Source organism: Triticum urartu, chromosome 4A (assembly GCF_056163025.1).
Source record: "Triticum urartu cultivar PI428250 chromosome 4A, HENAU_Tu73, whole genome shotgun sequence".
NCBI classification, from domain to species: domain Eukaryota; kingdom Viridiplantae; phylum Streptophyta; class Magnoliopsida; order Poales; family Poaceae; genus Triticum; species Triticum urartu.
In genome coordinates, this window is record NC_141876.1 from 518973265 (window position 1) to 518985365 (window position 12101).

Here is a 12101-nt window from a genome sequence, read left to right on the forward strand (position 1 = left end):
AAGAAGAAGAAGAAAAAAGAGGAGAGGAGGAGAAGAAGAAGAGGAAAAAGGAAAGGAGGAAGAAGAAGAAGAAAAAAGAGGAGAGGAGGAGAAGAAGAAGAGGAAAAAGGAAAGGAGGAAGAAGAAGAAGAAAAAAGAGGAGAGGAGGAGAAGAAGAAGAGGAAAAAGGAAAGGAGGAAGAAGAAGAAGACCCCGACCCCCCAAGCCTGACCCGACACCCCGACCCCGACCCCGAAACCCCGACCCCGACCAGACACGGTACCCAGACCCCGACCCGGCACCCCGACACGACACCCCGACCCCGAGACCCCGACCTCGACCCCGAGACCCCGACCCCGACACCCCGACCCCGACCCCGACCCCGACCCCGACACCCCGACCCTGACCCCGACACCCCAAGCCTGACCCGACACCCCAACCCCGACACCCCGACCCCCCGAGCCTGACCCGACACCCCGACCCCGAGCCTGACCCGACACCCTGACCCCGACACCACACCCCGACCCCGAAACAACACCCCGACACCGACACGGCACTACCCCGACATCGACACGACACCCCGACCCCCGACCCCGAAACAGCACCCCGACCCCGACACGGCACCCCGACACCGACAGGACACCCCGACCACCGACACCTCCCGTAAAGGTGTTCTTTGGCCTTCCAGAGGCCGACGGGGTCATATATTTGTGAATTATTAGTTAGGTCATATATTTTTCGATTTTGTTATGAAAAACATCATATATAATTGTGTTGATCGTGTAGTTTTAAATGTGCAGTTGTTTCATCGCTGCGAGGTTTGGTGTTCGACGACCTCGCCGTGCGTTTGACGAGCTCTGCCCCTTCGTTCGTGGGTGAGCACAAATGACAAGTCCTCCTCCCCCATTAATTATTTGACCTATTCCGATGAAACTTGATAGCTAGCTATGTATGTGTCTTGAATCATCAGTATGCGTAACCAATATGTGTCTCCCGTTCGAAAGCATCATAGTTATAAATATGCATGCATTTGCATATATATAACCTTGATTCTTTCGAATTGTCCAACGCTATCCATGGACAGCCCGAGTATGTGTAGATTGGGTTCGTTTTCCCATATGCTTTGCTCCGGATCCGACGCATATATTTCGTCAGTGCCTCCCCTGTTGTTCTCCGGGTACACATCCTCTCTGTTTATTGCAGAGACGTGTATCAGGAGAACAGCGGGGAGGTGCTGCCGAAATTTTGCGTCGGATCCGAAGCATAGCATGGGAAAATAAACCCAATCTACACATACACGGGTGGGATTAGGACCTATCATTACCTATTAGAGTGTAGGTTGCATGGACGTAATAAAATTGACAAAGTAGATCAACTGATGAATATATACATGGTGAATTACATATATAATTGTTGTGTGTCCAGTAGCTCTGAAAGTCAAGATGAGTGACCGTGCTTGGATGTATACCGGTCACACTGGTCAGAACAAATGGAGCACTGAATGGTTCACAAAAACTAAGGGGTTTGTGCAAGCCGCATTTGCAAATGGCCAAAAGAAAACCTGGTGCCCCTGTTTCCGGTGCGGCAATTGGGAAAAGAAGACAGAGGCTGAAATGGGCAAACACCTGCAGAAGAGTGGTTTTACGCCCGATTATACGGTGTGGACATTTCATGGTGAGTCTGCCCAACGTGACCGAGCTGAGGTGGATCGTCGTCGCACCGACGAGCATGGTACCGTGATGGAAAACATGGTGCAAGGCTATGATGATGCTCGGGATTCGGACGAGGAGATGGAGGAATCTGCAAAGGCCTTCAATGAAATGTTGGAGTCTTCGAAACGTCCGCTCCACGAGCACACTGAGCTTTGTCAGTTGGATGCCATCTCACAAGTAATGGCTCTGAAGGCTCAGTTCAACTTGGGCAGAGAATGCTATGACGCAATTATGACAGTATTTGGACGCTTTCTACCCAAAGGCCATGTAATGCCTGCAAACCTGTACCAGTCGGACAAAATCCTCCGTGCACTGAAGATGCCCTATGAGAAGATACATGCCTGTGAGAAAGGATGTGCCTTATTTAGGCTTGACTATGCGGACTTGAACTATTGTCCCATTTGCAAGTCTTCCAGGTATATTGTGGTAGACAACGGTATGGGTGAGAAGACACAGACCAAAATCCCCGTTACTGTTCTTCGGTATATGCCAATCGTACCAAGACTTCAAAGTCTTTTCATGGTCGAAGAGACGGCCAGACAGATGACATGGCACAAAACAGGCAAAAGAACCGAACTAGATGCAGATGGGAATCTGATGATGGTACACACATCGGATGGTGTTGCGTGGAAAAAGTTTGATGAATTACATGCTGACAAAGCGGCAGATCCGAGGCATCCTCGAGTCGGCATCAGCACGGATGGGTTCAGTGTGTTTGGTATGACGGCAGCCCAATACAGTTGTTGGCCCGTATTTGTCTTTCCACTCAATCTCCCCCCCGGACAGATTATGTAAAGAAAGAACATTTTCCTGACGTTGATAATTCCAGGACCCAACTATCCGGGCAAAAATATGAATGTGTACATGCAGCCTCTTAAGGACGAATTGCAAGAAGCCTGGGATAATGGGTTTAAGACATACGACGCCTTTAGCAAACGGAACTTCATAATGCGTGTCTGGTACATGTACTCGACGCATGACTTGCCGGCGTATGCGCTATTCGTTGGCTGGTGTGTGCATGGAAGGTTCCCATGCCCCACATGCAAGGGAGCTCTTGAGTTTCGTTGGCTTCAGGCCGGTCGCAAGTTTTCTTGCTTCGACATGCATAGACAGTTCCTGGATCCTCGCCATAAGTTCAGGAAAGACAAGAAGAACTTCATCAGGGGTAGAGTTGTCAAAAACTCTGCACCACCTGCATTGACAGGCCAACAGACCCTGGATCAGTTAAACGCTCTCGAGCCAGATCCACAACGTCCAGGGTACTTCAAGGGGTATAATACTAAGCATGCGTGGACTCACAAAACATGCTTATGGGATCTGCCTTACTTCAAAGACCTCCTTTGCCCACACAACATCGACGTGATGCACACTGAGAAGAATATCGCCGAGGCACTTTTTGGTACATTGTTCGGCATAGATGGGAAGTCAAAGGATAATACTAAGGCTAGAGTCGATCTGGAGGCGCTATGTGATAGGCCGTTACAAAACATGAAAGAACCGAAAGGAAAGCAGAACTGGATGAAGCCAAAGGCATGGTTCAATCTTGGAAGGCCAGCTATGAGGGAAATTCTCTTGTGGGTGCAACAGCAGTTGATGTTCCCCGATGGGTATGCAGCGAATCTAAAGAGGGGAGCGAATCTTGATAAACTGAAGATATTTGGTCTCAAGAGTCATGATTGGCACATATGGATTGAGCGGGTAATGCCGGTGATGTTGCGTGGCTTCATCCCTGAGGATGAATGGCTAGTACTGGCAGAACTCAGCTATTTCTTCCGTGTTCTTTGTGCGAAAGAACTATCGCCTGGCGTGCTAGAAGAAATGGAAGAGTTGGCGCCGGAGTTGATCTGCAAGTTAGAGAAGATCTTTCCACCGGGCTTCTTTAATCCAATGCAGCATTTGATTTTGCATCTCCCGACCGAGGCAAGATTGGGGGGGGGGCCCGTGCAAAATCGTTGGTGCTACCCAACTGAGAGGATGCAGAAGACGCTTCGAGAAAAATGTAAAAATAAACATAGAATTGAAGCATCGATGGCTGAGGCATTCATCACAGAGGAGGTGGCAAACTTCGTAACAGCGCACTACGAAGCCAAAAATCGTCATTTGCATAATCCGAAGCCTCGGTACAATGCTGACGAGCCTAAAAAGGGTGGATCCAACCTCAGCCTATTCAAAGGGAATCTCGCACCAGCTAGTGTTTCACATCCAGTATCTTTGGATAACGAAGAATGGCGGACCATTTCGTTGTATATCTTCAACAACCTGATAGAAGTGCGGCCGTACATCGAGTAAGTTCTCGGTACATTGTTTCGCAACTTCTATTTCCTTTGAACTACTCTTATTCCTGGATATGTCATACAGTAGATACGTCACCATATTCTCGTATGGAGCAGAGATCCAAAAGGATTCCGTCGAAGAGTATGAGCTTCTCGCAAAGCAAGGAGGTGGCTATCCCGGTTTCATCTCTTGGTTCAAACAAACGGTAATTTCTATTAGACAATTTCATATCATTCGCTAATTTGTGCATAATGCAACAATCCTTTCATATTAAACTTGTAGGCTAATTCAGAGTCTATGGACGCCGAATTGAGACAAGTCGCTAATGGTTTTGACTATAAGGTCCGTTCATTTGACAAGTACGACATCAACGGGTATCGCTTTCGTACCTATGGCAAAGAGCTATCTATGGCCGACCGAAAGTCAACAAATTGTTGTGTATCTGCTATCGGCGAAGGAGGTACCGAGTATTATGGGAGAGTTGAAGCAATTTATGAACTTCTGTTCTATGGTGAAAATCCACCGAATGTCGTAGTCTTCAAATGTTATTGGTTTCAGCCGAAGGAGACTAGAAGGACTCATGAACATGTAGGGCTAGTTGAAATCAACCAAAGCACTCATTTAGATGTTCCTGATGTCTATATTATGGCTCAACAGGCGACCCAAGTATTCTATCTACCGTGGGCCTGCCAAACTAATCCAAATCTGAAAGGTTGGGATGTCGTTTATGAAGTGCCGCCACGTGCTAGACTTTCTCCCCCAAAGGAAGAGGATTATGAACCTCACATTAACCCAGACACATATGAAGGAGAATTCTTCCAAGAGACACGTCTTTCCAAAAAGTGTTTCAAGAACCGCTATACTTCACCCCAAAACATTGAAGTAGACAACGACAATGAATCCGACATCACCCCAGAGGAGGAACAAGAAGAGCCGAAACAAGAAGAGGTTACTGCTGCGGATGACCTGTCAATGCTTGACCGATTACGTCAAGGTGGCCTTGCACATGTTGATGCCAATGAACCCTATGAGCCCGTCATTGATTATAGTGATGATGATGATTATGCATTTATTGATGATACTGATCGAGATTATTAGTAGTGTCAGGTATTACATTTTTTTATGTTGTACTTGATGATGATACACTTAAGTGATACACATATTATTATTCATGTCGGTCTTTTTTTATGTTGTACTAATTTCGTTTACTGTTTGTCATGGCAGGTGTTGAAAGATGGTGGGCGCTGGTCGGGAGCGTGGTCTGAGGTCTTCCATTCCAGACGCACCTCTCCGCCGAGCGTTGCTGGACAGTATGGCCACACCGCCGGGCCCTTCTTCGTCGACCGCGGTGCCCAGCAGGGGACGAGCTCGAGGTAGGAAGAGAGGAGGTGGGGCACGTGGTCGTGGGAGAGGAGGTAGGGCTACGGCGCCTTCCTCGCCGCCACCCCCGGCTGTTTCACCCGAGCACGTGACTGCTAGGGTGGACTCGTCCGAGGAGGAGGCTACACGGACTCCGGTCCACGAGCCTCCGGTCCACGGGTCTTGGGCCCACGAGCCTCGGGTCGACTGGCCTTCGACCCACGAGAGTTCGGCCCACGTGACCCCGGAGGAGCACACGTCCGGATGGGGTACCTGGCCGGATCAGCCCGAGGAGCCAAGTGGCCATGCTGATGATGGTGGGGAGCCGACTGATCTTGAGGAGGAGGGGGGCACCGTCTACCAGCGTGGTGCTACACGGCTCCCGTCCGTGCCGGTGACCCGCGAGCAGAGGTGGTTGATTTTCCCTGATGGGGAGAGGTACGTAAGTCCATTTAATATTTTTGTACCTTGTGCATTCACGTTTTTTCAAATAACTAATGCGTTGGCCTTGTCATGCTGCAGGGGTTGGGACCACCATCATAGTGTCCGCCGGCCCAACTCCGTCCTTGGAGTTCTTTGCTGGCAAAACTTCCCGGGGTTTGTCACGTTGCCTGGTGAGGGTCGGCTTCCAGAGCTTGGATTGAGATGGGAGCACTACGTGGCTGCCCCGGCCCCGCCGGATGAGATTATCGACGGTGTCGTGTGCGACACGAGGGCAGACATGGTGATCAGAAAGTTTTGGGTAATTTCTCCTTTACACATTTAAAAATCTTCAACTAGCTAGTTATTAATTGTACTAATCAATATTGTCTCATTTGATTGCAGACATTCTACAGGTGTGAGGAGGGATACGAGGAGGACGCGACACATGTTATAGAGAACGTCTGCAAGCGCCTACTCCAGAACTTACGGCACGAGGCTCGGGTGCAGGCTGTTCGAGACTACTACGCCTTGCGTGGTATCAAGAAGACCAAGCCGGCGTGCTGCGATAAGTTCCTGAGTAAGGAGCAGTACATGAAGGTAATTCTTAAGGTCTTCTCTACTTAAGTTCCTTCATTTAGTAATTCTTAGCCGTAGCGCTCAAGTTTCTATTTGCTAACTTAGGCGCCTCCGAGATGGTGTGCGGATCGGATGGATTGTTGGGAGGTGTTGGTCGATGAGTGGTGCTCTCCACAATGGCTAGCCCTCCACAACGAGGCCAAGGACAAATGTGCCCAAATGGAAGGTGTGCCACACCATCAAGGCAGCTCCAACTTATATCAGTTCGGGCGCAACTGGGTATGTGGTTTGCTTCATGATTCATGCAATTCATTCATCATGCTAGCTTGAGCCCTTTAATTACTAATTTTCATTGTTTCTCTCTTTCAGGCACGCTACAATAAGGCGGATAAGGTGCCAGAGGTGTACGACCTGTATGCCATGGCCCACACTGCCTCTTTCAAGAAAGTCAAGGCTTTCTCTCAGTCTGACATCGACGATGCAAACAACTTCACCAACATCTCCTCCCACAACAAGCTCGTGAGATATAGAGATGAGGGGAAGGCGAGGAAAGGGGAGGACTTTAACCCGAGCCAGGGTCCCATTGATCCAGAGCTGTTGATGATATCTGGTGGCAGGAGGTCCCATGGCTCCATAGCCATTGGAGATGGACTTATCCGTTGTCCTAGCACTCTCCCGGAGATCAAGGCGCGCCAGTCGAGCTCCGCTCCTGAGATAAGGCCTCGTGAACGGCCAGTGCAACTCGCCATCAAGGTTAGTGATACGTACTCAGTTATCTTTCTCCATTACATTCTGTGCGCTTCCATCAATGATTACAAATGGTCATGTGAGTGGTGTTGCAGGCTGCTATACAGAGTGAGAGAGATAGAACGGAGAAACTTCTGGCGGAGGCGGCGGAGAGGCAGCGGGAGTTGGAGGAGAGGACGACAAAGATGATGGAGGAGGAGAGGGCACGGAATGACATGCAGGCAAGGGCCATGTACGAGCTCCTTGTGGTAAGTTTCTTCTGCAGATTAGCCAAAACATTCATGTAGTGTTTGTCTCATTACTAACTAGTATGACTGAGTCGTCAAAACCAAATGTGCAGTCTGTGTGCGAGAAGACAGGTCAGACCGCTCCGCCGATGCCAGTGATTGCTCCTGGGACCACGGTGAGTTTTATTGAATGGACATTACTTGCTAGTCTTAACATTTGAGTGTCATCATGCTAACAAGACATTGGAAATGATCTTTGGTGCAGCGTAACTCCAGACAAGCATCGCACGATCCTTCTCCAGCTACCGACACGAGCCACCCCGCTCCTACACCTCCTACATCTTGGTAAGTTTATCTAGTGTTTTGCTTAACACATGCATAAAGACCTAGACTTAGCTTTATTTCCTCCAATGCTTACCATAATGACCTAGACTTAGCTTCTTCACCTCCAAAATGACTTAATAAGCTTACTGACCTCCAAAACCATCCATTTTACCTAAGTTAGCTCTAAAACGATCTGTACTTAGCTTACTTATGTCAAAAATTGCATAATTAGCTTAGTTAGCTTATAGACGATCCATTTTACCTAAGTTAGCTCTAAAATGACCCATTTTACCTAGGTTAGCTTATAAATGATCCAGTTCATCCAAGTTAGCTCAAAAATGACCCATTTTACCTAGATTAGCTCCTAAATGATCCATTTTACCTACGTTAGCTTTAAAATGACCCATTTCACCTAGGTTAACTCCAAAATGACCAATCTTACCTAGGTTATCTCATAAACGATCCATTTCAACTAATTTAGCTCATAAACGATCCATTTCACCTAGGTTACCTAAAAAACGATCCATTTCACCTAAATTAGCTCTTAAATGATCCATTTCACCTAAGTTAGCTCAAAAAGATCCATTTCAACTAAATTAGCTCATAAATGATCCATTTCACCTAAGTTAGCTCAAAAACGATCCATTTCACCTAAGTTAGCTCATAAATGATCCATTTCACCTTAGTTAGCTAAAAAACGATCCATTTCACCTTAGTTACCTCAAAAACGATCCATTTCACCTTAGCTAGCTCATAAACGACCCATTTCAACTAAGTTAGCTCATAAATGATCCATTTCACCTTAGCTAGCTCATAAACGACCCATTTCAACTTAGTTAGCTCATATATGATCCATTTCACGTAAGTTAGCTCATAAATGACATACTCTTCTTGTTCTAGTCTTCTTCTTGTTCTACTCTTCTTGTTCTAGTCTTCTTCTTGTTCTACTCTTCTTCTTGTTCTACTCTTCTTGTTCTAACTTTCTTATTTTTCATTTTGCAGAGTTCATTCACTTGACGAAAGCTTGCATAGATGGAGTGCTCCTTATCCCTTTCTCTGTTTCTTTTTGTATCGTTGAACTATGCATGTATCGTTGGATGAAACTATTGTAATATATATGGTTGGATGCCTCTATGTTGAACTTGTTATGTATGATGGAACTATGATGAAGTTATGTGTTGGATGCATGTAATATATATGGTTGGATATCTTATATGTTTGCTCTGTAATGGCCTTTTGAAATATATCTATATATGTCATCTATATTTGTGATGAAAATTGTTGGATTTAATAAAAAAAAGATAAAAGAGCCAATATGCAAGCTCTTTGCTGTCTGCCACCGACGACAACGAGCTCTTTGCCGTCTGCTGCGGACGGCAAAGAAGACACGTGGCATCCAGCTGTGCTTCCTGGGAGCTGACCCATTTGGCCAGTTTGCCTACAGTGGCAGACGGCAAAGACTTTGCCATCAGTGGCAGACGGCAAAGAACATGCCATGTAGTGACGTGTAGATGACATCACACGGCGGACGACAAAGACACTAGAAAGTTTGCCGTCAGCGGCGGACGGCAAAGGCCTGCCGTTAGCCACTTAACGGACTGACAGCGCAATTATTGCCGTATGCCTTCTTTGCCGTCTGCCGAGCTCTCTTTGCCGTCTGCGGCGGACGGCAAAGACTTTGCCATCAGTAGCAGACGGCAAAGTAGCTGTTTACCGAAGCCTACATTGCCGGAGCCTTTTGCCGTCCGCGGCTGATGGCAAAGACCTTTGCCGTCCGCTGTTCATGCCTTTGCCGTCCGCCGTGGCGGACGGCAAAGTAGCTGATTCCTGTAGTGAAACCTGCTTCTAGTATTAATTCTGATATGTCTCATGTTATTGATGATGCCACTTCTGCTTTGTATGATACTTATGATGAAACTACTTCTATGCTTGATACTACTGTGCCACTTGGTGAATTTCTTGATGAACAACTTGCTAGGGCTAGAGAGAATAAAATTATTGAAACTGATAATATTGATGAAAGTGATGATGAAGATTCTCCCCCTAGATATGAATTGCCTGTTGTGCCTGAGGGTTATGTTATGGATGAAGAAACTGCTAGATACTTTCTTGCCTGCAATGATAGAAGTGATCTTAAGAACTTATTAGCTAAGCTGAAAGAAAAATCTCTGAATGCTAGAATGAAATATGATCCTGCTTATGCTACTTCGCCTATCTTTATTACTGATAAGGATTATGATTTCTCTATCGATCCTGAGTTAATTACTTTGCTTGAATCTGATCCTTTTTATGGATATGAGTCTGAAACTGTTGTGGCACATCTTACTAAATGAAATGATATAGCTACCCTATTCACTAATGATGAGAAAACTCGCTACTATTATATCCTTAAATTATTTCCATTCTCATTAAAGGGTGATGCTAAGATATGGTTTAATTCTCTTGATCCTGGTTGTGTGCGTAGTCCCCAGGATATGATTTACTACTTCTCTGCTAAATATTTCCCAGCTCATAAGAAACAAGCTGCTTTAAGGGAAATATATAATTTGGTGCAAATTGAAGAAGATAGTCTCCCACAAGCTTGGGGGAGGATTCTCCAATTACTCAATGCTTTGCCTGATCATCCTCTCAAGAAAAATGAAATACTTGATATCTTTTACAATGGACTAACCGATGCTTCCAGAGACCACCTGGATAGTTGTGCTGGTTGTGTTTTCAGGGAAAGAACAGTTGATCAAGCTGAAATTCTATTGAATAATATGTTGACCAATGAAAATAATTGGACACTTCCTGAACCAACTCCTAAGCCAACTCCGAAGAAAAGGGGTATTCTATTTCTCAGTCCTGAAGATATGCAAGAGGCAAAGAAATCTATTAAAGAAAAAGGTATAAAAGCTGAAGATGTTAAGAATTTACCTCCCGTTGAAGAAATACATGGTCTTAATTCATCACCTATTGAAGAAACTCATAGTCTTGATAACCCGACACAGGTAGTAAAGGCAAACTCTCTCTATAGATATGATAAAGCTGAAATCCCTCCTGCTAAGTTTGCTAGCCAATGTTTGGATGAATTTGATGACTTTATGGCTAAGCAAGAAGATTTCAATGCTTATTTTGGTAGACAATTGAAACACAATGCTTATATGATTGAACACTGATAACCCACAAGTATAGGGGATCGCAACAGTTTTGGAGGGTAAAGTATTCAACCCAAATTTATTGATTCGACACAAGGGGAGCCAAAGAATACTCTCAAGTATTAGCAGCTGGGTTGTCAATTCAACCACACCTGGAAACTTAGTATCTGTAGCAAAGTATTTAGTAGCAAAGTAATATGATAGCAGTGGTAACGGTAACAAAAGGTAACAGTAGTAAAAGTAATGTTTTTGGTATTTTGTAGTGATGATAGCAACAGCAACAGGAAAGTAAATAAGCGAAGAACAATATATGGAAAGCTCGTAGGCAATGGATCAGTGATGGAGAATTATGCCGGATGCGGTTCATCATGTAACAGTCATAACCTAGGGTGACACAGAACTAGCTCCAGTTCATTGATATAATGTAGGCATGTATTCCGAACATAGTCATACGTGCTTATGGAAAAGAACTTGCATGACATCTTTTGTCCTACCCTCCTATGGCAGTGGGGTCCTTACGAAAACTAAGGGATATTAAGGCCTCCTTTTAATAGAGTACTGTAACAAAGCATTAACACATAGTGAATACATGAACTCCTCAAACTACGGTCATCACCGATAAGTATCCCGATTATTGTCACTTCAGGGTTAGCAGATCATAACACATAATAGGTGACTATAGACTTGCAAGATAGGATCAAGAACACTCATATATTGATGAAAACATAATAGGTTCAGATCTAAAATCATGGCACTCAGGCCCAAGTGACAAGCATTAAGCATAGCAAAGTCATAGCAACATCAATCTCAGAACATAGTGGATACTAGGGATCAAACCCTAACAAAACTAACTCGATTACATGATAGATCTCATCCAACCCATCACCGTCCAGCAAGCCTACGATGGAATTACTCACGCACGGCGGTGAGCATCATGAAATTGGTGATGGAGGATGGTTGATGATGACGATGGCGACGGATTGCCCTCTGCGGAGCCCCGAACAGACTCCAGATCAGCCCTCCCGAGAGGTTTTAGGGCTTGGCGGCGGCTCCATATCGTAAAACGCGATGAATTCTTCTCCTTGATTTTTTTCTCCCCGAAACACAATATATAGAGTTGGAGTTGGAGTCGGAGAGGCACCAGGGGGCCCATGAGGTAGGGGGCATGCCCTAGGGGGGCAGGCGCGCCCCCACCCTCGTGGACAGGTGGTGGGCCCCTGGTCTTCATCTTTTGCAGGTATTTTTTATATTTTCCAAAAAGTTGCTCCGTGAAGTTTCAGGTCATTCCGAGAACATTTGTTTCTGCACATAAATAACACCATGGTAATTCTGCTAAAAACAGC

General features: G+C 45.7%; 1 long non-coding RNA gene across 1 annotated transcript; it reads left to right on the forward strand.

Annotated features, from left to right (window-relative positions):
* Positions 1-778: 778 nt before the first annotated feature.
* On the forward strand, positions 779-8834 carry LOC147976374 (uncharacterized). The gene is made up of 2 exons (XR_015602138.1): positions 779-854; positions 8624-8834. It is a non-coding gene; the product is annotated as an uncharacterized LOC147976374 (long non-coding RNA).
* Positions 8835-12101: the final 3267 nt, after the last annotated feature.